Source organism: Curcuma longa, chromosome 16, assembly GCF_044706935.1.
Source record: "Curcuma longa cultivar G26 ecotype Majalengka, Jawa Barat chromosome 16, ITB_CL_G26_1.1, whole genome shotgun sequence".
NCBI lineage: Eukaryota > Viridiplantae > Streptophyta > Magnoliopsida > Zingiberales > Zingiberaceae > Curcuma > Curcuma longa.
In genome coordinates this window covers 8,579,085-8,604,866 of record NC_133876.1, presented here as the reverse complement: position 1 = coordinate 8,604,866, position 25,782 = coordinate 8,579,085, and the positions used below count along the sequence as shown (strand labels likewise).

At 43.6% G+C, this 25,782-nt stretch overlaps 1 protein-coding gene and 1 pseudogene across 1 annotated transcript in view; one reads left to right on the top strand and one right to left on the bottom strand.

The window, feature by feature from the left end:
* LOC141847699 (SUMO-activating enzyme subunit 2-like) overlaps positions 1-25,782 on the bottom strand; it is a 36,067-nt gene that overhangs the window by 7,626 nt on the left and 2,659 nt on the right. The gene's annotated exons all lie outside the window — the stretch shown is intronic.
* On the top strand, positions 18,953-19,729 carry LOC141847505 (uncharacterized; annotated as a pseudogene).

Genomic DNA, 25,782 nt, shown 5'->3' with positions numbered 1-25,782 from the left:
TAAATGCTTTTGAACTGTAATGCTGGTGGTGCTTTTTTAGTTGCTAAAGTAGACACCACGTAGCTAAAGTAGACTACGTAGCTAAAGTAGAAGACTCAGTAGGGGCTTCTTTAGTTGCTAAAGTAGCTAACTCCGTTGTTGCTTTAAAAGTAGCATCAGTCTCATCTTCTGGTGCTGCTGCAAAAGTAGAGAAATTCCTAGAATCAGTCGTTGCTTCAACAGTAGAGAAAGTCGTAGACTCTTAAAAGTAGCTGTTGCCACTGTTGCTGCCCTTGGTAGAGAGAGCTGTCACCGCAGACTCCTTTTAATGCTTTAGTAGTTGCGCCGCATCCGTAAATGATGATGCCACTGTTGCTAGTGTAAATGCTGCTTTAGTTGTTCCTAAAGTAAATGCAGCTACTGTTCCTGGGTACTCGGCTTTAGGAGTTGATGCTGATGATGCTCCAGTACTACTGCTTTTGATGCTCCTACTGTTGCTCTTGAGGCTGGCACTGTTGATGCTGTTCCAGTTCTTCCTAAAGTAGAATCTGATGTTCCTGTTGCAGTTCCTGGGCCCCTCTAAATAGTAATAGTAAGTTGGATGGTGGAGTTCCTACTGTTCCTACTGTTGATGGGTCTTCCACTTTAGGAGTGCCTAGGCATGCTGCTGCTCCAGTTCCTAGCGTTCCTGCCTTTAGAGCTACCACTTCGGCTTTGGAGTTCTTAGTACATCACATACTTAACAGATAGAGGGGGTTGTAAGGGGTCTAGATCCAGCCCATTAAGAAAAGTAAAACGGAGTGATCAAGTAATGGTTTGGCCTCGCGTTTTGTTTGATGTATTTGCCTTCGGTTTTAACTAGGAAGGTACAATGAATGAAGGAAGGTACAAATTGGTACAACTGATAAAGGAGGGTACAGCCCAGGGTATAAAAACAATTAGAACCTCTGGCGCGCCCGACAACCACGGTTACAGGTACTGGTGGACCAAAGAACTACGACACTAAAAGACCAACTTAGGTACTAGAGGTACAGAAGAGCTATAAGGCCCTGTTCGAGATAGAGGAACGCCTTTCGGGGTTCCGAGATACGAGATAGAGGAAAGGAACGCTGTTGCAGGGGCTACAGATAGAGGGGCTCCAGTGTGAGGGGTTACAGATAGAGGAACGCCTTTCGGGGTCCAGACGTCCTTGGGTTTCAACTCCACGTACACCGTTCCTTGGGTTTAAACTAGAGGTACAACTATCGAGGAAATTTAGATAACTTAATAATTAATTAGGGAGATTATATGTCCAGAACTAAAAAACCAACGCAGAGGCCTCTTACAGGAGGAATACATTCAGGAACTAAAGAAATAATCATACCCATCACTTGAAGCTCAAGCTGAAGCTAAACTTGCTTTTAAACTTAAATAACTAAATGCGGATATTAAATAACTAAATGCGGATATACAGTAGACTGTAGCTATTGATACATAGTCCACTGGTACAGAGCTATTGAAGTAAAGGCCTGGTGAAAAAGTCAAGTAAGTTGCTCCTGGTGCTGCTTCTGTTGCTTTTATAGTTCCGGCTATTGAAGCTGTTCAAGTAAATGCTGCTGGTTAGGCAGTTACTCTTCCTATTGAAGTTACTGTAGCTAGGGCGGCTACTGCTCTTGCAGTTACTCTTCCTACTGTTCCTACTGCTCCTGTTCCCACTGTTGCTCTTGCAGTTCCTAGTGGGGCTGCTGACCTTGAGGCTTTAGAGTACACGTATTCCTAAACAGTCGTGCTTCCTAGAGTACACAATTACAATACTTAGCAGCGCAGACACGCTTCTGCTTTGGATAGTCAATCCAAAGCGGCGGTTCCTAGTATAATTGTTGCGAGCAACTCTTAAGCGAGCAATACAGACAGGATTCATACATCTAGGAACTAAGGAAAGACTTCTACCATCAGAATTAGAAGACCTAACACTTCAGACTTCAGGCTTTACAAAGTAGATAAAGTAAATGCTTTAAAAAAAGTAGAGAAATTCGGGGCTTTTGAACTTCTCACTTCAGAATCTCTTGGTGCTCCTTTACTTGCTTCTGGTGCTACTGGTACTGTTCCCACTGTTGCTGGTGCAGTTGGTGCTAGTGAGTACACTAATGCTTCTGTTCCTACTGTTGATGCCTTTGAAGTTCCTGTTACTAGGGTTGACATGCTGGGGCAGTTGCTCCTGCTGGGTCTTCGTATGGGGGAGTTCCTAGTGCTCCTGCTTTTGAGTTGGTTGCATTAGTTCCTGCTTTTGTTCCTGCATTAGTAGTTGCTTCACAGTCGTACACTGTTGCTTCAGTTGCTAGTGATGAGTACACTAGGGATGCTAGGGCAGTGACTGTTGGGGCTGCTTTTGATGCAGCTGGTGCTGCTAAGTATGCAGCTGTTAGAGTAGCTAAGGCTAAGGAGGGTGCTGCTAAGTATGCTGCTGTTAGAGTTGCTACTGCTGCCTTTGCAGTTACTGTTGCTAGTACTAGTCTTCCTGCTTTAGTCGCTCCTGGGGATACTGGTCTTAGTGAGGAATATACTTTGTTGGTTGCTGAGTTGCTACTGCTGAGTACAGTAGTGAGGCTATTAGAGTTCCTAGGGCTACTCCTGTTGCTGCTACTGAACTGTAAACACTTAGGGATACCTTAGTTGCGGCGGCTACTTTAGTTACTAGGGTTGGGGCTGCTGGAGTAGCTCAAGGTCAATATCTTCTTAAGGACCATGCTTTGTCAGCAAACGTCCTATCAAGAGGAGAACTCTTCTCCGATCACAAAAAGAGGAGCTCCTGAGGTATAAAAAGGGAGGAAGGAGGTAAACTAAAGAGGTTCCGGGGGGGGATGGCTGCAGGCTCGCTTCCTCTCTCTCTCTCTCTCTCTCTTATCTTTTTTGGGCTGAGCATTTCATTAGAGTATTTCTATTTTACTGTACTTCTTCTTCCTCCTGACTGGGCTGACTTGAGCGTCGGAGTGGCCGTCCGGGGTCTCCCCGGCGCCAGGATGACCTCTTTCTCCGGTGATGTTTCAGGGACTCCAGGTAGCTGATCCTCTCTCCTTCCTCGGTGTGGAGGACCTCTCCGGCGGTGACACCCCCCCTCTCTTCCCCTGCGTGCTGACTGGTCCGGCGACGCGTCCGGAAGCCGATCTCAACAGGAACATATTTTGGCGCCGTCTGTGGGAATACGAATTGTCCTGCCTTGAGACGTGCTGGGAGACAACCTCGTCGGACCTGCTCACACATCACTTTAACCCAAGAGGGATATCACCGCCTCATGGTTGTCGCTGTCGCAGCCTCGCAAAACCAGCCCTTCGTTCCAGCCTGGCCCTTCACAGAATCCGCCCCGTCTGAGCTCCTCAGCATCTTGACTGACCTCTCAATGGCTTAGCCTACAGCTCGCCGATCTTCTCAACGCAACAGCTTCGTCTATATGTCAAAAGGAGCAATCCTGGTACACATGACTACATCGTATTCTGATCCTGACGCATATGCTTTTTACAGGGCATCTCTCTACCGCAATCTCAACCTCCCCCGCGCTCCTGCAGCCGGGGTCGAGCTAAACTCTGGTGATCTCGGATCACTAGCTCCATCGACAATACTCCCTTCGGCTTGGACAGAGCCAAGGTCGAGCTAAACTCTGGTGATCTCGGATCACTAGCTCCATCGACAATACTCCCTTCGGCTTGGACAGAGCCAAGGTCGAGCTAAACTCTGGTGATCTCGGATCACTAGCTCCATCGACAATACTCCCTTCGGCTGGGACATAGCCAAGGTCGAGCTAAATTCTGATGGTCTCGGACCATTAGCTCCATCAGCAAATGTCCTTTTCAGGGCTCAACCTCCCCTCATAGTCAGGGTTGAGCTTGCTCCCGGTGATCATGGACCGCTAGCGCCCGCCACAGCAAAATCGGGTAAATCTCAGAACACTCGCTTTCTTTTCATGCTTAAACTCCCCCGCGCTTCGCACAGCCAGGGTCGAGCCGAATTGCGAAATCGAACCCGCTATAGCGTCCGTCACTGCCATCTACTACAATTCTCAAACTCCGCCGCGCTCCTGCAGCCGGGGTTGAGCTCGCCTTGGCAACCGAGTCGTACTACCAGCGTGGGGTCAACTCACTCGGTTCTCTTGTTAAGCGGCTTTCATCTAGGCTCTCAGCCATTCATCCCAGGCTCCTCAGCCCTTCATCTAAGCTCTCAGCCATTCATCCCAGGCTCCTCAGCCCTTCATCTAAGCTTTCAGTCATTCATCCAGGCTCTCAGCCATTCATCCGACCAGTGACATCCTGAAGACTATTCCTAGTCTCGCGCTAGTGGCTTCCTTCAATCATTATCTTTATTCTCTCGGACTCCAGGTGCCAGGCCCTCCCTCAGCTTAATTATGTTAATTATAATAATTTTCCTCCAACATGGTGAATAGGATAAGCATGACAAATATTCTCTACCAAGTCGGCAACCAATGCCTGAAGTAGTCATCAGGTCGAGCACCTGAGCAGAGACTCCACAAGATAGTTCGGTAGCCCGGTAACTCGAGCTGAACACTCGGCAGACTACGACTGCCATTGTGTGCACCTGAGTCCTTACACCCATCACAACCATGCGCCTAAGTCCTTGAGGACTGGCCAGCTGTAGAGTGGGTCGAATGACAGGCCAAGATGCCTTTTGAAAATCATCCTTCTTTAGTACAACTATTGAATCCTCCTATAGTCTCCGCTCATGGAAGCACAACTTAGATAAAGTCAATTTGACACCACTTAAGCACTGATCTGATAGAGTACTTGTGAGAACGTCAGCTCTTGTCCCAAATCCATATTTAGTTACATTTACATGCCCCAAATCAGACCTTCCCTAGAAGCATTATCTAATATATTTTAGTGCACTCTCGCTCCTCATGATGCCTGTCCAATTTGTCCTTGCTTGCCAAATTCAGCAATCCAGCTGTCCCTGACGCCGACCTCTACATTGAATTTCTTGAGGCTGCTGCACGCGAGGTGCATGCATCACTCTTACCGTTGCCGACTCCTTTCGTGCCACGGGAGACATTAGCCACTGTCGACTCCTTCAAGCACCATGCACCGGTTTCCTGAGTCCATCATGCGATGGGCGTACGCCACTCCCGTACCTGCCTGCCACCATGCTCGGCCACACATCGCTCTCCCTAGTCCTCTTCGACCGCCCGCTGCAATCATGCCAGAGTCCTTCACTGCCGTACTCCTAACACCCATCAGCCGAGTGCTCGACTCCACCCATCATGCTCCACTCCCGACTTCGTGCGCCCGCCACGCCAGCTGACGAGGCGGCAGCCACCAAGTCAGCACTCACCTTGCTCCACCAACACGTAGCTATGGCCGAGTTCTGTTCCGAAATACACACTGCATCCACTCCTGAGTCCGTATCTTGCTCGGCCGATGCCGACCGTCGTGCTGCTGACCTCGTAATACCCTTGTTCGGTAGGCACGCGACGTTTGAGCCCTACTCTTGTGTCTGCCAACTTCCCGTGTTCGCCACAACTCTTCTACACTGCTAAGCCCTTGACTGACTCTCCGCAATCTATGGGTGACTCTTAGTCGACCCCTCTATACCTCTTCCGCTAGACTCTCCTCTAAATCTTATAGCAGACCCGCCTCTAATCTCCGGTCAACTCTTCACGACACACGTCGCCTGAGTTCACTGGTGCTCGGCATGCCTTGCCGAATGTCGCTGCCGATTGAGTCCTTGATTCGGCCAGGCCAAAATAAACTTTCTGCTAGCCTTAATAATAGGGACGAAGACGTAGCTGTCTTTGGGGGGGCATTATTCTTATGCCAAGCATTTAACTCCATGATCCCATGTTTCGATTAATTATTTGGTCAGCATTTTCACCTGCCGATCAGCTTAGTATTAAGTGATTTAGATGTTAGTAGTCCCTCCAGTCACTGCTAACTTTCATGGAGGACTCGGCCAGTATGCCCGACTCCTCACCGTGGCTAATATGTATCCACACTCCCGACCTCTCTAACTCTGCACGGTTGTTAACCGTCGTGCATGAATCCTTCTCTACCGACTCGCAAACTACTGCCGTCACACACCGAGCTACCGGCTGGCGATGCCGACACCTTTGGTCGAGTCCACACAAACCACCTGGCAAGCCGATCGTCTTCTCAAGTCTGGCCAAGCTCCCAACCTCGTTGCGTTCTCTAGCTGTTCACGCACAGCAACTGTTCCCTGTCAAGTTCCCAATTTGACAGCTGCCAACCTTTACTGTCTAAATTATCTAACCCATTTTCTGTTGAAATAGTCGCCTCTTTCACATCAGGAGGAGCCCGTGCCAACCTGATAATGTGTCTACGCATAAGCAGGGGCATCGCTAGATACAGGTCAGGCAACGCGTGCTAAGCCCCAAAGGGCTCGGGAGACATTCGAGTCCCCAAAGACTGCCATTGTTATTCCCTCATTAGAAAAAGAAACCTACATTCAAGTTGGGTCCCCATCACCAGATTCAATTTCAGCATCCTGCCCCTTCCATCCTTCCCTATGCATGACAACCTTCATTAAAGTGGGGCCACATCACATGGCTCAATTATGCACCTTCCAACCTTCCCGATGCATGGCAGCCTTGTCCCCTCACCTGCCCTCGCCGCCATCAACTTGTGCTCGTCACCCTCAAGCCCAAGTTGCTGTCTTGCTGATCTCCTTTTTCAAACCTTCGTCCGCATTACTCTACCGACCTTGCGGCCTCCGAGCTCTCTACCTTGCATGAGCGCCCTGCCCTGCGCTCGCCTCTGATCGTCGGCCTCCTGCGCGCTCGTCGCACCTGCACGGGTCCTATGCTGGCCTCTCCCCCTATTCCCCGTCTCGGATACGCGATCGGGTGCTGGCATCGCGCCGCATGTCACGGCCTGTGAGTCCGTCCAAATTCAGCTACTGCCGCCGCGTTGCCCGTAGCCGAGCTCTCCCAAGCTTGGCAAAGCTGCCATGTGTGCGGTAATCTCGCCCGACTCCATACCGAACTACCGACCTCGCCGTTGTGTAGCAATCAAAACCGACTGCGTTGTCGACCCCCTCCACAGTCCACCGTCCGACATGTGCCCTGCCGAATGACGCGAGCAGTCGGCATGTGTGTTTGCCGACTGCGTTACCTTCTCTAGTGCCCGAGCTACTCGCGGCCGACTCGCCTGAGTACTTCACTGACAGCATAGAGTTTTCGGCAGCTAGTGCCGAATGCTCGCACACCTACTCTTGCCGGCTCCCACCGTCTGCTATCCACGCGTCGCTGGCTTACTCCCTCACCATTCCCAAGCTCGGTCGCCACTACTCCTACTCTATCCGACCTCAGCCCAGCCAGTGTCGTGCCCAACTTCAAGAGATATGACTTCAAGAGGTATTTGTTTGTGAAGTGGAAGGAGAGAGAAGAAGAAAGAAAGTTATTTCTTTTTTGGAAAGTAGAAGGAGAGAGGAGAAATACTTGAGAGGCCAAGCTCGCTACTATTTCCCTATCTGTGCATAACACCTCTTTATTAGGCACACCTTCCAAAGCAGTCAACAGGTTTTTTCAAAAGTTGACTGCTGTCATATCTACTGTTCAGAGGGGTATGACTTCACGTTGCTTCTTCGCCTCCTCGATCCCTCTGCTCACTACCGACCTCGAAGCCTGGACGCTGTTCGTCCCGTTCCGCCACGGCAAGTTCCTTGTTTCCGTCGATGGCGCTGTTATCGACCCCGATCGAGGCGGCGAACGATCGGCCGCGGACCCAAACTAAGATTTCTCTCGTCGGGACCCTCTTCATCTCTCTGCCCCCAGCGGTGCCTCGGCCGGAGTTTATCGAGCTTGGTGACCCCTCCTACGACTGCGCGCAGCTGCCCGGCTTCACCGACTCCGGCTGCATCCAGTGCTGCCTCTGGAGCCCGCAAGCGCAACACCTCTTCCCGAGCCGAATCGCGGCATCTCTGCCCGAGCCGACTCGTGACAGAGGGCCGCAATCTTCCGACTCGGCCTTCGCCGCTGCCTACGAAGGCCTGCTCGAGCCGAATCGCGGAGGCAGCCTCTCCTTTTCTCTGCTTGCACGAGCCAAATCGCGACGTCTCTCTCTTAAGCCGAACCGCGGCAGCCGAACAGCTCTGTTCGCCGCTGCCTGCAACAGAGCTCTCCCATTCCGCTCTCCCACTCAAAACCAACTATCTCAGCTCCTTCGCCGTACCCGTCTATTCGGCTCCCTACGCTAGCCAAAGCCATGACAGTCCGAATAAATCATTCTTCGAAACCGACTCACCATACAGTTACATACTGCATTTTGCCGGTTCCATTCAGCCATAACCAAGCAAGCAAATATTACATTTCCCACACTTCTTCTTTCGTCACTTTCAAGCATATCTAAAGCACGAGCCTCGAGACATTGGAATTTCCTTTTCACTTTATTTTCAACCATCCATGTTGTGAACGTGGAAGCATGCAAACATAGAAGCATGCAGACATCAGTAAATGCACCAACTGTTCAAGTTCCTTCTCCGACAGCCGAACTGCCATCCGCCTCCATACGGACCCTTCAACCGAACTGCTATCCGGTTATATTCCTCCGTACGGAAACGTCCATCAGCCGAACTGTCATCCGGCTAGACGCCTCCATACAGATCGCTCTACAGGGCCTTGCTTATCCCATACGGTTTCTGACAAGTCCACATGCTCATTTATTATCACCATCCCTCTGATACCCACATGGGCCAGGACAAGACAGTTGTTTTATCGTTGACAGAATAAGGAACTCAATTGCTTCTGACAGCTCCTTAACTCCGATGGGATATCCCTTAATGAGGACATGACAGGTCTAGGAGGACCTTGAAGCTCTCTCCTTGCTCTCCTCCCAACCTTCTATTCTACCCCCACGGCGAGCTAGGTCCGAGCCCGGCACAGGTTAGCCATTCAACAACTTTGTCAGCTTGGCACAGCTCGGCGCAGTTTAGCCATTCAGCAACTTTGTCAGCTCAGCACAACACGACACAGTTCAGACATTCAGCAGTTCTGCTCTTTAGCCGCTTGACCGCTCTGCTTCTCAGCCGCCCAACAGCTCAGTCATTCAACCACTCTGCCGATCTCAGTAGTTTGGTCACTTTGCTACTCAGTCGACGCCTCAGGCTGAATCCTCGATCAACGTCCCGCCTTACTTCCTGAACGGGAAAATAAGATACGGTCTGCCGCTACTACTTGGTCTAGTCAGTCGACTTCCGCTCCTTCGACTAGACTAGCGGGGAGGCTTGTGTTATGGGTGTTATAGCCCCCCATTTAGGATTAGGCCCACTCGGCCCATTCGGTGTTCAGCCCACTCGGTAGCCCAAGTCCCCCCCCCCATTCAGTTCGGCAGTCCTGCTCTGCCGTTCGGCTCGGCAGTCCTCACTGCCACTTCGGCTCGGCAGCCCACTTCGGTCAGTTCGGCACACTTCGGCTCGGCAGTCCCACTGCCAGCACTTCGGTTCGGCAGTCCCGGCTGCTAGTCACTTCATTCGGCAGTCCAGTAGCACTGCTAGTCACTTCGGTTCGGCAGCCCAGTTCGGCTTCGGTTCGGCACAGCCCAGCCTCCATTCGGCTCGGCAGCTCAGCTCTGCCAGTTTCAGTAAGCCCACTCGGCACTCAGGCTAGCTCCCACTCAGCCTACTCAGCCCATGTGACATCACAAATGGTCTTCCCAAGACCATGTCTTATCATAAAAGCTCTCATGACAACTTGGATTTGACCCGTCATAATTGCTCTCTCTCTCTTAGCCAACTTTGGTCAAGCATTAATGGTGGATATGACTTGTCAACAAAGGTCTCCTCAAGGACCATGCCTTGTCAGCAAATGTCTTATCAAGGTCAATATCTTCTTAAGGACCATGCTTTGTCAGCAAACGTCCTATCAAGAGGAGAACTCTTCTCCGATCACAAAAAAGAGGAGCTCATGAGGTATAAAAAAGGAGGAAGAAGGTAAACTAAAGAGGTTCCGGGCTGGCTGCAGGCTCGCTTCTCTCTCTCTCTCTCACTCTTCTTATCTTTTTTGGGCTGAGCATTTCATTACAGTATTCTATTTTTACTGTACTTCTTCTTCCTCCTGACTGGGCTGACTTGAGCGTCGGAGTGGCCGTCCGGGGTCTCCCCGGCGCCAGGATGACCTCTTTCTCCGGTGATGTTTCAGGGACTCCAGGTAGCTGATCCTCTCTCCTTCCTCGGTGTGGAGGCCTCTCCGGCGGTGACACCCCCCTCTCTTCCCCTGCGTGCTGACTGGTCCGGCGACGCGTCCGGAAGCCGATCTCAACAGGAACAGTAATCTATTTTTGCCTTTTTTCGAACCTCAGCCTAAAAATATCCATCTTGGGTTAGGCTCCTAACTAGGTTCGACGGAGAAAGAACCCCATCGAAACTAATTCAATCATCTCCTTCACGTCACTGTCGTAGGTCGTGCCCTCCTTTGTAAGTTCGTTGGATTAGAACTTATATTATAGTAAGTGCGGCAGATATAAATTCCGCCATACTATAAAGAAATTCCCAATATATGTTAGGGCCAACGTTATTCAACCCTTACTATATATTTGGGATACGAAAGATCTATTGATTTAAATGGCAAATTACTAGTATTACGTCAATGGTGTACCTGATATGGTAGTTCTCTTTCCCTGCGATAAAAGAGCTCTTTCATTTCATAGCTCTCGCCATGCGGGGTCCGGGGAAAGATCATTGCACGCAGCCTTACCTTGCCTTTGGCAAGAGGCTGTTTCCAGACATAATTTTCTCGAATCTAGATTAAATAATGCCTCTAGGTTTTTTAGCTTTGAAAGTGATTTCTCCACGCACCCATAAATTTATATATCACATATAACCGATAAGCGTTGTACTTGATTGATACAATTAGAAATTGAGCAAGTACAAGTATAGGATATAGATATATCTTAATTTCTTCTATTCCAACATCACTCCTTATTTCTATTCTTGGTGCTTTCATTGGTGCTATCCCTCATCTCTCTTTTTATTGTGTTTTATCTCCTCTCTATGACTGATATATCTTAAACATGCCTCTAGGATTTTCTAGTTTTGGAAATGATTTCTCTACATATTTATATATCTCAATTAACCCTTAAGAGTTGTACTTTGATACAACTAAAAATAGAGCAGGCACACATATAGGATGTAGATATATTTCAATTTCTTCGATTCCAACGTCACTCCTTATTTCTATTCTTGGTGCTTTCATTGGTGCTATCCCTCATCTCTCTTTTTATTGTGTTTTATCTCCTCTCTATGACTGGTTAACAAAATCAAAGCATGTCATGGATGAGAATCCTTCTCTCTAGCCTATTTTAATAGTATTAAATGAAACATACACTATTGCGATTCGTACCAATGGAAGCATATTGACATGAGCTACATAGTGACATTTCTTGAGCCAACATAGTATCACTATCAGTCAGCAACCGACAAGACATGTTTCAGTTGTGTTGACCAATACTCATAATATAGCACATTGAAACATTTTAAAATAGTATGACGAAATAACCTAGAGAGCAACGGCTATATACAGCAAAAAGAACCATGCATAGACAGTGGCACAAAAAAAAGTGCATTATATGGTACATTGTCGAATAATTAAATTTAATTTTTAATTTAAGTTTTGAATAATTAATAAATTTAGATTTGACTTGTTGAATTATTTTCCTAAGTTTTAAGATTTAATTTTAAATTTTTAATATTTATTTTATTAGAATATTTCATAATTAAATGGTACATTGTTGTAATTAATTTTTATTATTTAATTTTAAATTTTTAATATTTATTTTATTAATTTTAGGATTTATCTTGGTGGAGTTTGAATTTATCTTACTATTAAGATTATTTTTAATTTTTAATTTCGAATTATATAAAACTAAATTTGAATAATTTTATCTTGTTGGTTTGAATTATTAGTAAGTTTTGAAAATTTTAAATTAATTAAAGTTAATTTATTAAGTTCATCATTATCTTTAATTTTTTATTTATTTGAGATAATTCTAAATTAATTAAATTTATATTATTAACAATTGAATTGATTAAATTTGAATTAGTTGAATTTTTATTTAATTCAAGTTTATTAATTATCTCTAATTTTTTATTTACCTGGGATAATTCTAAATCAATTAAATTTGTATTATTAATGATTGAATTGGTTAATTTTGAATTAGTTAAATTGTTATTTAATACAGATTTATTAATTTTATCTTTCATTTTTAATTTATTTGAGATAATTCTAAATTAATTAAATTTGTATTATTTATAATTGAATTGGTTAGATTTAAATTAGTTAAATTATTATTTAATTTGGAATTTTAAATTAATTTATTAAGATTAGATGAATTTTGTTTATCTTTAAGATCTAAGATTGAATTTTCTAATTTAGAATTATTTAAATTTGAATTATTTAAATTATTATCTAATATTTCTAGATCTGACTTTTTCAAATTTGAATGAGATAAATCTATCTTATCTATTGAATTTTTCAAATTTGAATTAGTCAAATTTTTATCTAAATTTAAATTTTCTAAATTTGATTTGTTCAAATTAACTTTTTCTAAATTTTCTAAAAAATTATCTAAATTTGCAGAAAAAGTAGATCTAGCATGGGCATGCAACCTAGGGGTATTTTCGTAATTTAACTGACTTACCGAAATCGCTTCCCCTAATTCTGACCTTTTCGTTGTCTTCCTCTCCGGGCACCAATTCTTGTAGTAGCTGTGTTTTTGGCATTTGAAGCATTTGATATGGTCCTTGTTTATCCGAACTCCTGGCATCAGTTGCTCCTTTGCCGCCGGTGGTGCCGTCCGAGTCTTTCGAGTAGGGCACTTATTTTTGTAGTGCCCTCTCTTCCTGCACTTAAAACAAATAATATGGTATTTAAAATTAACTTTTAAAATCATACATTTTTTCCCCTCCATCTTTGCCGTCTTGCCCCCTTGGTGGTTAGTCCAATCAGAAGCGCACCGGCTCTGATACCAATTGTAGGATCGTGTACGTGCTAGAGGGGGGTGAATAGCGCGTCGTCGCTTTTTCGAAATCTTTTGTTAACTATCAAAAAACTAAGCAGCGGATTAAAATAAAATGCAGGGGACACGCGGGATTTACTTAGTTCCTAACCCCCTAGGGTTAGTACGTCCAAGGCCTAATTCGGGAGGCGCCCGTCCACTAATGGTCTCCTTTCCGAACGTCGTTCGGAGGCGGAGCAACCCGTCTTACAGTCCAAGAAATACAAACAAGATAAGTATAGAAAGAACAAGTAAGAAAGACTAAACCAAGCAAGCACTTGTCGCCGATCTAGAAGTCCGAGCGTCGCGCACTCCTCCTGGATCTTCTCCGGTTGCAAGCGTTTGGCCTCGTTCGCGTTCGGTAGCGGCTCTTGTCGGAAGGAAGGCATATCAATTGTGTCTTTTGAGCTGCTGGTCGAAGGTTTCTTTTATACTGGTCCTAAGTCGACTTAGATCCTTATCTGAATCGACTCCAGCTGACGTGGCAGATGGAGTTTTATCGCTTCTGCCCGTTATCCTCTCTGAGTCGACTCCAGTTGCCTCCTGAGTCGACTCCAGCCGCTGTGGCGTCAACCGCGATAAACCTTTGACTCTTACTCAACCTGAGTCGACTCAAAACTTGATCTGAGTCGACTCCACTGCCGAGTCGACTCAAGTCTCTGGTTGAGTCGACTCAACTCAGGATTGACCTGAGTTGACTTCGAGCTTGACTTTGCTTGCTTCACCTCTGCTTTTCCCTTTTGCTTCCAGCTCTTGGTTCTTGCAAGACAAGCGTACAAGCAAGCAAACAAAACAACCTAAAGCCTTATTTGTGAGTCTAACTTTAGATTTCTACCAAAATCTTGGGTTAGTCTAACCCACTCCATTCTGGAGAATTTATGTGATTGCCAACCAAGTCCTCCTAACTCGTTGGACTTGTGCTCGGCTCTGTCCTCGCCCCCCAGAATTTGTGCTGCGGTTTGGTTCTCTCTAACCAACCCAGACTTCTACTGCGACTCGGTCACACAGACCAGCCCAGACTTCTGCTACGACACGGTCACCTAGACCAGCCCAGACTTCTACTGCGACTCGGTCACCTAGACCAGCCCAGACTTCACCTAGTGCACTTGACTCTGCCAAGACTTCCGCCTGATCCTCCAAACCAGGACTTTCCCTTTGCCTAGCCTACAACTAGAACTTTCCCTTGCCCAGCTTCACTCACCAGGACTTCCCTTGCCCAATCATCCAGATTAGGACTTCCACTGCCTAGTATAACCGACTAGGTCTTCTCACTAGTCGTCTGACTATACTTCACTCACTTCCACACATCCAAACATCAGATCTTGTTTGGGTCATCCCTTGATTAAATTAACCAGACTTAGGTGTATTGTCAAACATCGAAACTCTAGGCAATATCTTGTTGGTGCAATCTTTGTCCAAAGTGCATTGAGTTTCAAGGTTTGGCTAAACCATGTTTAAAGTTAGGCAATACTTGTGATCTAACATGTTTAATGCAAGTTTGCAGAAAAGTCCAGGTTGAAGACTTGGCAAAAGAAAAGTCCAAGTGGAAAGTCTTGGCAAGGAAAAGTCCAAGTGGGAAGTCTTGGCAAAGGAAAAGTCCAAGTGGGAAGTTTTGGCAAAGAAAAAGTCCAAGTGGGTAGTCTTGGTAAGGAAAAGTCCAAGGTTGGTCTTGGCAAGGAAAAGTCCAAGTGGGGAGTCTTGGCAAAGGACTTGACATGACGAAGCTGATGGAAGCATCTCAAGCTAGTGCGAGGATGATGGAGCATCCAGGGAAGGCACGAGGCTATAGGAGGTATTTGAAGGCCAAGGTCAAGGTCAAGAGAAGCTGAAATGAGATTTTTCAGCTTTACCAGTCGACTGGCCCTGCCAGCAGTCGACTGCTCATAAATCAAACTCAAACAGAAAAATCAGTCGAGCAAGAGGAAGCCTTATAAGCTTAGAAAAATCAGTCGGCATTTCTAAATGGGTACATAAAGGAGGAAGTTTATGTAGAGCAACCTCCTGGTTTTGAGAGTAGTGACTACCCTAACCATGTTTATAAGCTTAGAAAAGCCTTATATAGGTTAAAGCAAGCTCCAAGAGCTTGGTATGAAAGGTTGTCTACCTTTTTAATTTCTAAAAGCTTTAGAAGAGGAACTATAGATCCAACTTTGTTTATAAAGTCAAAGGAGAATGAGATTTTTGTTGCTCAAGTCTATGTGGATGATATTATTTTTGGGTCAACAAATGATGAGTTTTTAAATGAATTTATCAAGCATATAGAGAATGAGTTTGAGATGAGCTTAGTTGGAGAGCTTACATTCTTTCTAGGTTTACAAGTTAAACAAACAAATGAAGGAACACATGTATATCAAACAAAATACGCTAAGGAAATGATTAAGAAATTTGTGATGGAAAATGTTAAAAATATCTCAACCCCTATAGGAACTAATGCAAAATTAGATAAGGATGAAGAAGAGAAGAATGTAGACTCTAAGACCTATAGGAGTATGATTGGTAGTCTTCTTTATTTAACCGCTAGTAGACCCGATATATTATTTGCGGTTGGAATGTGTGCTAGGTACCAATCATGTGCTAAGGAGTCGCATCTTGCAATTGTGAAGAGAATTTTGAGGTATATCAAAGGAACTTTGAATGTTGGTCTTTAGTACCCAAGGAATCAAAATTTTGATTTGATAGGGTACACTGACTCAGATTATGCAGGATGCAAACTAGATAGAAAAAACACTAGTGGTGGATGTCAATTTCTTGGATCCTCCCTAGTTAGTTGGAGTAGTAGAAAGCAACTATGTGTAGCTTTATCTACTGCTGAAGCTGAGTGTGTAGCCCTAGGAAGCTACTAAGGCGCGGGTTTAGTCTTTAATGACTACACCGACAATGTTCGAATTACTAAATGTACTTTATTTCGTCTGCTTCGGTCTCTGCGTGTTACAGGTCCATGGTTAACTCGACCTCTATCTTACTCCCGCTTTAAAACCTACTCCTTATTCAATTGGAACAAACTCCTTCTATGGGTTACGGAAAGAATCCTGAATCCCAAGATACTCCATTAATTGAAAGGTTTCTTTCGTCCGAGAACACACACCACAAACTCTCGCAGTCGATGAGGAAACGTTAGCAAAATTGTGAGACTTTGTTGATAGAATAGGAGCATCTACACCTATTCTTCTTGCTACTTAAAGATTACAAGTTTTCTTGCATATAAGAAACCGTTAGTGATGCATTGATTCTGTTGATTCGAACAATTTTTTAAAACCTATCGATTCAATCGAAGAATACTAGGAGATAAGCAACTAAACTCACGTTTAGGAAGAAACAGCCCGAGTACAAATATTATTGATTAAGAATAACTCGACAAAAATAATAAAAAAAACTAAAATTCTTGAACGGCCTTCCATTTGCTTTAGCAGAAGCGCTGGAAATAGAACACTCAAGCTATGGATCTGCTTGAGATGAGACAGTCGAAGAAAGCATTGGCGAGCGTCCTCACGTACAGAAAAGAAATAGCAGCGAGACTTGCTTCTTTTCTTCTATCGTTGATCTTTTCTTTCTATATGATGATTAAAAGGAATAGATAGAGTAGAATCAATCACTCCTATCAGACATCTATTTAAGCACTCCTTGGGCCTTAGGCCTGTGTTGAGAGTCATTCTTCTTCAGTGTCCCAGATGTCAAAGCGGAATCACAACTGTCTCACGAAAGAAGGGTCTCAAGCAGTGTTTGAATGGTCACTCCAAACAACGAATTTTCGGCATATATTTGTGTCGCTTTGCCTTTCCGTGCGTAGAGGGGATATCTTAAGTATGAATCTGCTGGTGGAAGGCTTGAAGGATTAGCGTAGCCCCAGAAGAACCTGTTGGAGGCGCTCTTAGGTTCCTAGGAGATTGGGGTATAATTTGCGGCAACGAGAAAATTAACTAATAGTAGATTTGTTGTTATCAATGAGAAAATGCGGTTTTGATGGTATATTTTATTCTATAACTTTGCTAAAGTTAATACCAAATTCAAAGTCTGTGATAGTTGTTCTTTTTCAATAATTTCTAGTTTTAAGTTATTGCCCGTGATCTGTTTTATTTAGATTTGTCTGGTTGTTATAAGTTGATGGATAAATAGATTGAGATGGTTCAGAATGAAATTTGTATCATAATAATAACAAGAGCAAGCTCTCTTTGAAGTTGCATGTTTTTTGTAGGCAAATTTTTTTATTCCATTATTTGTTTGGTCTGGTATCTAATTTTGTGCACGATTGAGGTATGGAACCAGGAAAAAACATACAGATATTAGTTAGTCATTTGTATAGTTTATTGACTTGTTGGATAGCAGATTTATAATTTGATTCTCATTGTTTGTTTTGGGTGTACTTTTCTATGTACATAAAATTATGGCATGCTCTGATGATATCAGAGTTTGCTCGACCAGATGTGTCTTTTCTGCAAAAAGGTAGATCCTCCACCTTAGCGGCCCCACACGGTCGGCCCCACGACCATCTGTGAGGAGGTAAATCGAGAAAGTGCAGTTGGTTACGACGCAGAATCGACCAGATGTGTCTTGTTCCTTACAGTGGAGGATGTATTGCAAGATGATACAAAGAAATTTCTCAAATCTAAGCAATTCGTTTTTCCTTTGTGAATACTCTAGCATACAGATATAAAAATTGAACTTATTCTTTGTACAGTCTTAAATTAAAATCATCTGAAACCAGTTTATTCATTTAAATTGGACTTATTTGTGCACCTTTCTCCAACATTCGTTTGTTCTTTTCCCATGATTGCAGCTCTCTCTATTTCTTATTTTTAGTTCCTTTTCTTTTATTGAATATCTTTTTTTCTCCCATGTGTAACTGTTGCATTGCCTTTATTTCATTGCAGTAATTTCTAGGCAGGGATTCCTTGAATCTTTTTTTATTTATTTTCAGCACAAAATGTACATGTTCTTCTCTTTGTATTTAAAAACAATTACTTTGCGATCTAATTCCTGCATGGGGTTGATATGCTTCTTTCTATTTACTTTTCATTGCCATCGTGAATATGGCTGAGACAAAATTGATCGAATGACCAAGATGATTATGGTCGGGACAGTTGTAGCTGAGATAAAATTGATCGAGATGAATGTGACCTTAGGGCCCTAATTAGGTGGCTTAAAACTGAGCCTACGTGACATCCCTATTATAGTCTGAACTTAAGGCGCAGGTCATCCCAACATAATACAGTTGGTTCATGTTCACCTGTTCTCACACTTCAATCCGATCCTGTTCACTATCTGACTTTTGATTTTTTTTTTTTTGAGAAATGATAGAGAACATGAAACCGTAGCAGGAATCGCAGCATGACACACGTGGCAGTCCACGTGTGCCATGCCACATGGACTGCCACGTGGGTTTCATGTTCTCTCCCCCCCCCCCCCCCCCCCCCCCTCCCCAAAATCCCGAAAGCCTTCCCCTCTTCGCCAAAACCCCTTTCCCTCCTTCGGCGAAAACACAAATCTCCGCTCCCTCCCCCACCGACGAACGCTCCTCCGACGATGACGACGTGCGTGGGTTTCCTGCGTTTTCCCCCTCTTCCTCCCGCTCCCGAAAAATCAGACCGAACCGAACCCTCGTCTCTTCCTCTCCGCGCCGAAAACCCTAACCCTCGTCTCTTCCTCCTCCTCCTCCTTCGCCAGCAATCTCCGCCGGATCTCTTCCTCCTCCTCCTTCGCCAGCAATCTCCGCGCCGCTCCTCCTCCTCCGACGAACGCCGCCCGCTCCCGAAATGTCGCTCCCTTCGTTTTCCCTCCTTCGCCGCCGAAACGCAGGAGACAACTTCGGCAAAGTTGGAGCTACAATCCACTCTGCAGTAAATCCATAGGTGACAACGGCGACGGCGGTGAGTCCTGAGACGGTGAGATCCACTTTCTGCCATCACTGGACCACCATTGGTTATGCTGGGCTCAGAGATGCACTAGGTTCTGAGAATGTCAGATTTCAAAGGTTCTTTCTCGCGCTGATGCCGTTGGATGCTTTGTTTGCTATCATCTTCTAGATTTTAACCCCTTTGTCATTTTTCAGGAAAGCCCTCAACTTGATCAAATACCTTCTTCGGGAAAACAATGTAGATTGCAGTGTTGTTTCAGAACTCGGATTTCCACGGCTAATGATGCACCTAGCCTCCAGCGATGACTCAGATGTGCGAGAAGCTGCACTGGGAGGTCTGCTAGAGCTGGCTCAGGATCGGACCTCAGGTAGCAGCACTGCCTTAGCTGAAGAAGACAAGCTCCGGGAAGTCCTTCAGGAACGTATCAAAAGCATCAGCTCAATGTCAGCTGAAGATCTAGGAGCAGCCAGGGAGGAGAGGCATCTCATCAATTCTCTTTGGAATACATGCTACAATGAACCATCATCTCTCTGAGACAAAAGCCTTCTGGTACTTCCAGGAGAAGAAGCACTCGAGCTTCCACCTGATGTTGCCAGCAAAGTCTTTGAGCCTCCACTTCGTGCTTGGGCAGCAGATAGACCACAGTCAAGTTCAGTCGATGATAAGAAGGCGGCAGCGAGTCCACTGCTGCTAGGCCCTGGGCCTGCCAATAGTTCGCACCAGGAGAAATGAATCTGTGACGGACTGATCCCCACTTAGTGCTGTTTCTCTAGTTGCTTTTAACTAACGTTTCAGTCAATCATCATGGTGTTTTAGAAGCTAGTGTTTCTCTTATAAACTATGTACAATGCGTTTGCTCCTTTTGTTTGATATCCGAGCTTACAGAAGCCTTTACTTGTCCTTCCTCTTTATCAATGTATGTTGCATCATTTCCACATGCACTTCTTTATTCGATTAAAAGATACAACCTTCACCCAACTAGAAGAACATTATGTTTGTTTCAGGTCCTCATGATCTAATTTCAGCAAATGTGTGTGTGCTTTTCCTTCCATCTTTCTTGCTAAAGTATACCTTATGTAGTCCATTTCTTGGTTGATTGTTGGAACTTCATGTCCATTTCTTTTCTCCCTTTGTATTTCTATTCAACTTTGCACATAAAATTAGTTCAAACAAGCAAACCATCTCTAAATAATGAATTACATTCTCTTCCAACATTGTGCCTTTAAACTCTCCTAACTTTGTGCTGGTTGAGCAAATGAATTAAGATCTCTTCTGTAGATTCATTCTTGGAACTAACTCAAACATCTATACGACAAGAGACTGTAAACAGAAATGCTAACGCTAGAGTGCAATTCTCATTAGAAAAATAGCTGCTGGTTAATTAAGCATTCCAAAAACACAAACGCAAATCAACTCGTTTATATTCCAGATCAAAAGTTTAATGAGGAAACAAAGACTAAATGGACACACAATTCTGACAAAGTTCATAATTAAGATTTTGAAATCGTTTACAGGAGCAGTAGCTTGGTGAGCAGTGTTTCACAGGTCAGCTAAATCAAAAGTTCTAGACAATGAACTCTGGAATTCTGGAATTCTGGAACTCTGGAATTCTGGTACATCTCTTCGAAATACCACCACACTCTTGTTAGCAACATCACGAGGTTCAACTTCAATTCTCAATGGAACTCCCTGCAAACAATTGAAATCAAATGAGACAAATCATACAAGTCAAACTGAAAATATGGGCAAGTTCATAATTAAGTTTGAAGATTCAATTCTGCAGGCAAAGGTTTCATTAGAGATCATTAGAACAGACCATAAAACTACAAATTAATGGCAACGTTCAGTCAGGAAAAGACCATAGTAAAATATACATCCCAAGCTGTTGAAAAACAGAAACAAGAAAAACCCACAGCCATATGGGAAAGCTACTCAAATACAAGGTGATCCCTGAAGCTTAAACCATACCTGAAGCTTAAACCATATGCACTATTGTTGATAAAAAAAACTATACTGCTTTATCAGTTACAAAACTATACTGCTTTATCGGTTACAAAAGGCAAGATGTTATCGGTGTTTCCTGAAATGAACTAGCAAAAGCAGCTTGGGTAGATAAACCTCCACAAGATAACTGCCAAGGAAGATATGCATCATCACAACTAAAAAAACAAAAGCCTTGTAATATCCTCATCATTAAGATGCTAATGCTATAAACATAAACTGAAACATCAAACATAGAACCAAAATATAGCCATTGAGTTATGATCATGCCTTCATCTCCCAAAAGTTGAATTTCCATCCAGGAGTCTTTTGCTCTGAGTCATCAACTTTGACCTTGATTCCTGCTTTATGAAGTAAATCTTTGAGCAAGGACACAGCATCCATTATAACTTAGCAAAGAAACAATGAACTCTGGAATAGGGAATTCTGGAATTCTAGAATTCTAGAACTTAGCAGAAGTCTGTTCTTTAAGTTGAATGTCAAGTAATATGGAATTCTGGAATTCTTATAGAACCTAAACAATGAACTCCAAGTAATAGGGAATTTTGAAATTCTGGAACGCTTTGTAAAATTTGGGTCAAAGAACAAGAATCTAGCAACACTTTGTAACTAAATTATCATGATACATAGCACCCAAAGAACAAGAAAACTCTTACTCAATGTTATTCCTGCTTGATCATTCAACTCTAATTTCCTCTTAGTTTGGGAATCTAACACTTTGTTGCATCTAAAATGTCTCGACTTCCTTGGACTTAATGGATGATTATGTTCAAGGTGAATACTATTAATGAGAAATAACCCATCATCTTGGACTTTATATTTATGCATGCTTTGCAATCCGTTTTGCTACAAGGTCTAGGATAAAAAGAACTTTTACCTTTGTAAACACTTTTACCATTTTTAGAACATCCATATGAAATGTACTTCTGCTGACCATCATCCCCTTTTTTAGAGTACATTTTTGAAATACCAAAACCAAGACCTTGGGCATACTTTTTATAAAAATCACGAGCTTCCTCCTCAGATGAAAAATGCATCCCAACTTGTGGAGTATCAATTTCTTTACTATTTGATGAATCCCCTAATTCTTGTAAATTATTATCATTTAATGACACACATGATTCAATCATTGCTAGCTCCATGACAATTTTAGGACCTGCTTTTGACAGTAAAAATTTAAATTTAAACAATGAATCAGTATATGTATGCATCAGTATATTTAAACTAACAAAATGTATTCAAACAAACAAAAGAAATTGAAAAAATTTTCAAAACCAAAAGTAAAATAAGCATGTGATATATTTTCTTCTTACACCCTACAAATAGATCATGCTTAATCTCACACCAACAGAGCATTATCAATTTAACAGTAAATCATACTCACCTCCAATTGTAGTAGATGTCCTAGATTTCAAGCTTCTGTTCAACTCCTTGCAGCCAAAACTCGAAAGATTTATCCGACCACAACGACAACTGTGCAAAGGAAAAGGACCGATCAAAGGAAATTTAACATCATCCAAAAACCCAAGACCCAATCAAAACCTAAATCAACTACCTTACCGATTGCCTCTTCTTCCTCAGTTTTCTTGCTCGTAATCAATCGATGTCTCCCTCACGCGCACAGCCAGCAAAGCTACTGCGCGATGCCCTGTAGACGCAGGGAGCAGTGCCGGGGAGCAGAGAGAGCAGAGCAGCGGCGTCGGCTGAGCGAGGGAGGCGGCGTCCGGCGCTGATCTTCTCCATGCTGTGACGACAACGACGCGATGGAGGGCGCGGCAGCATCTGGTCGCAAAAGGCAGGTAAGGGCGACGGCAGCGTCGCGGACGAGCGCAGCAAGGGCAGAGGAGGAACGCGCGGTCCTCTCGGCGGCAGCAACGACGGCAAACGGAAAGGGAGAGAGGAGGCGGCGCGGAGATTCCTAGCGAAGAGGAAGAGATGTCGTTTGTTGCTGGCGAAGGAGGAGGAGGAAGAGACGAGGGTTCTCGGCGCGGAGAGGAAGAGGGAGGAAGAGGGGAAAAACACAGGAAACCACGCCGTCGTCGTCGTCGGAGGGAGCGGCGATTTGGCGAAGGAGGGAAAGGGTTTCGGCGAAATCTGCGAGGGTTCGGGATTTTGGGGCTTCGGGAGCGGGAGGAGGGGAGAAATTGTAGGAAACACACGTGGCATGGTACACGTGGACTGCCACGTGTGTCATGCTAGGATTCATGCTACCGTTTCATGCTCTCTATCATTTCTGTTTTTTTTTAAGGAGTCAATCCTCACCCATGAATTTATTTACATGCACTCTTCAATCTTTAGTTTCGACGGATTTACATACACCGATCAACCCTAGCACTACTGGCCGGCGAGCTCCAGCAACCCGCACCGCGCAACGGACCATCGACAATGGGCCGCAGCCACACCTTCGGCTGCCCAACGCACCCATGCTGGCCGGCCACCCTTCCCCGCACCATTTCCAGCCGCCCTAAGTGAAGATTCAACGGAATAAATGCAAAGAAACGACCAAATCTTACTGTGAAATACCTTCGTCGCCGTTGCAGCCGGAGGACGGATCGGAGAGGAGAACGGGGATCGGTGGAGGCAGCGCAGCGCAGAAATGAGAGAGGGAAGAAGAAAAATCGAGAAGGAAGAAGAAAGGGGATCGGGCGAAACGTTAAGTTAGGGCATCTGATGACGAATCCAGATTCGTCGCCAAATTCGTTGCTATTTCGCATATCTTTTCGCGGGCGTCCCCCCAGTAGATCTTCAATAGAACAACGACCTGAAAATGTTATATGACAAGTGTCTGAGTATTTTTGCATTTGCTATTCTTGTTTGGCCAGTTAAAACTTGATAAATAGGATTAGAAACTACAAACAAGTATTGAGTATGTTTACACTCTCTATTCTTGTTTGGGCAGTTAAAATTTGACATATAGAAAGAAGAAACTACCTCCTTTTGCCGGGCTACAGTGTTGAGTATGTCCAAAGTTTCAGTGTCTGGTTTCACACCATATTTCTTTACAATACCAGGATCAGATAACTCTGTGAGGGGGATAAGTGCTGCAATGGACGGAAAAAAAAGTGAAAAAAAACAGCAGTGTGATAACAGGATAATTAGAAGATAAAATGAGATCGCAAAAAAAAGTGAAAAAAAAACAGCAGTGTGATAACAGGATAATTAGAAGATAAAATGAGAGCAACCAATGTGATTCATGGTTTATTTGGCTATATAGAGAGAGATGCAACTGATGATCCTAGATCATACGTATGCATCCTGTAGATTAATCAATGGGTTGCAGAAAGACGAAAGGAAAGGATGCATGTAGTTCACTTATTACTGAGCAGCAACTAAATTAAAGATGATACCAGTATAGTAAACTGTAGTTTTTAGGATCCTTGTCGCCTAGAATGGATACATAAAAATTAGCAAGTATTTTTTGAAAGAAAGAGAAGCAACAGAAAATTGTGTGCGTTTGTCAATTGATGTGGAGCTTGTTTTGCTTGGTTTTTGTTGGTTTGTGACAGAGAATTTCTAGTTTGAACTAAACAATTATGTAAAGGGTGATCTTAAATGTAGACTTACATTAATTTGATGAACAAAACTAGGAGATCAGAATCAGATGTCGAGTTTCAGTATTATGATTAACGAACTTGAATTACTCATTAGTTACAAACTAAATAGACAACATCATATATTAATTAAAACTGCACATGTACAATATATTTAGACATCAAGCTATAAGTGAGAAAACTTGTCAGTTATCTGACATCTTTCCAACGGTCCAAGTAGGGCGATGATCCATACAACATCATTGTTAAGTGGACGTACACGACAGAAATTCCATTTGACAGCAAACAGAAATTCAGGCCAATGGAGAGTCGACAAGTTACCATCCAGCAAGTCAAATAATGAAATAATGCATCTCTATGACAACTTGCCTTCACATATACTGCTGAGATCAATTGGACATCCAGATTTGATTTCCCACCACTGAAAGAAAGATATGCAGTAAGACAGGTAGACTTATACAAAGTCCAATTTGATGATCTAAAAATCATTTTGAATAAAAAGGCTAGTGCTCTTTGGCCGATTGTAAATAATATAAATGATCGAGTGCCAACCTCCCTTCATAGAGATAGAATGTAGAGTTACCGTAGTATCGCTTCTCTGCACCGTCGTGACCAACATCTCGTCAACTGCACGGCCCCCTTTCTCGATTTACCTCTTCACAAATAGTCGTTACTGGGACCGATCGTGTCAAGGGCTCCCATAGCAACAGTAAAAATCTCATCTTGCCACTAAGAGTTTCAATCGGAAGGATTCTGGACCTTTTCGATAACTCGAGGTAGTAAAAGAAAAGAAGAGTGTCGTCTTGCCGAGTATCTCAATATATAATAGAGTTGTGATTTATAGGCGTATGAACATGAGCGCCGCCTTTTTTTTTAAAAAAATCTCTTCTTTTTATATTTACTTATTTATTTTCTATTAAAAGAATGCTTTATGCATTAAATTCCAATGAAAACACAAATTTAATGATAATACTAGTTACAAGTAACCTTACTTTGTTATAAATTTGTTAAAAAATATTTCAATGTTCCAAATGAAAAAAAAGTTAATGAAAAGAAAAAAATATACTATCATGGTTCCAATCTGTCATAGCTAGCAAATGAAAAAAAATATGTAATAAACAAAAAATATTTCAATGAAAAAAAAAAAATATACCTAGCTAGCTAATATCTATCTACTTAGTATCTTATCAAATTCACTTAATTTAATCTTTCTTCTTTTCACAACCGCCCCCTATAAAAGGATTCAATATATTGGTCGACCTCATTTGGAAGTATTCCTAAGTGCTGCCTCAAATTCTCTAAAACCTCCCCATTTAATATAAACTTTGTCACCATCTCCTCAGTAGAATCTGATTTCTTCTCTTTAACAACGCAGATTATCTCTTTATCTCCCTCGGTCGGGTGGAATGT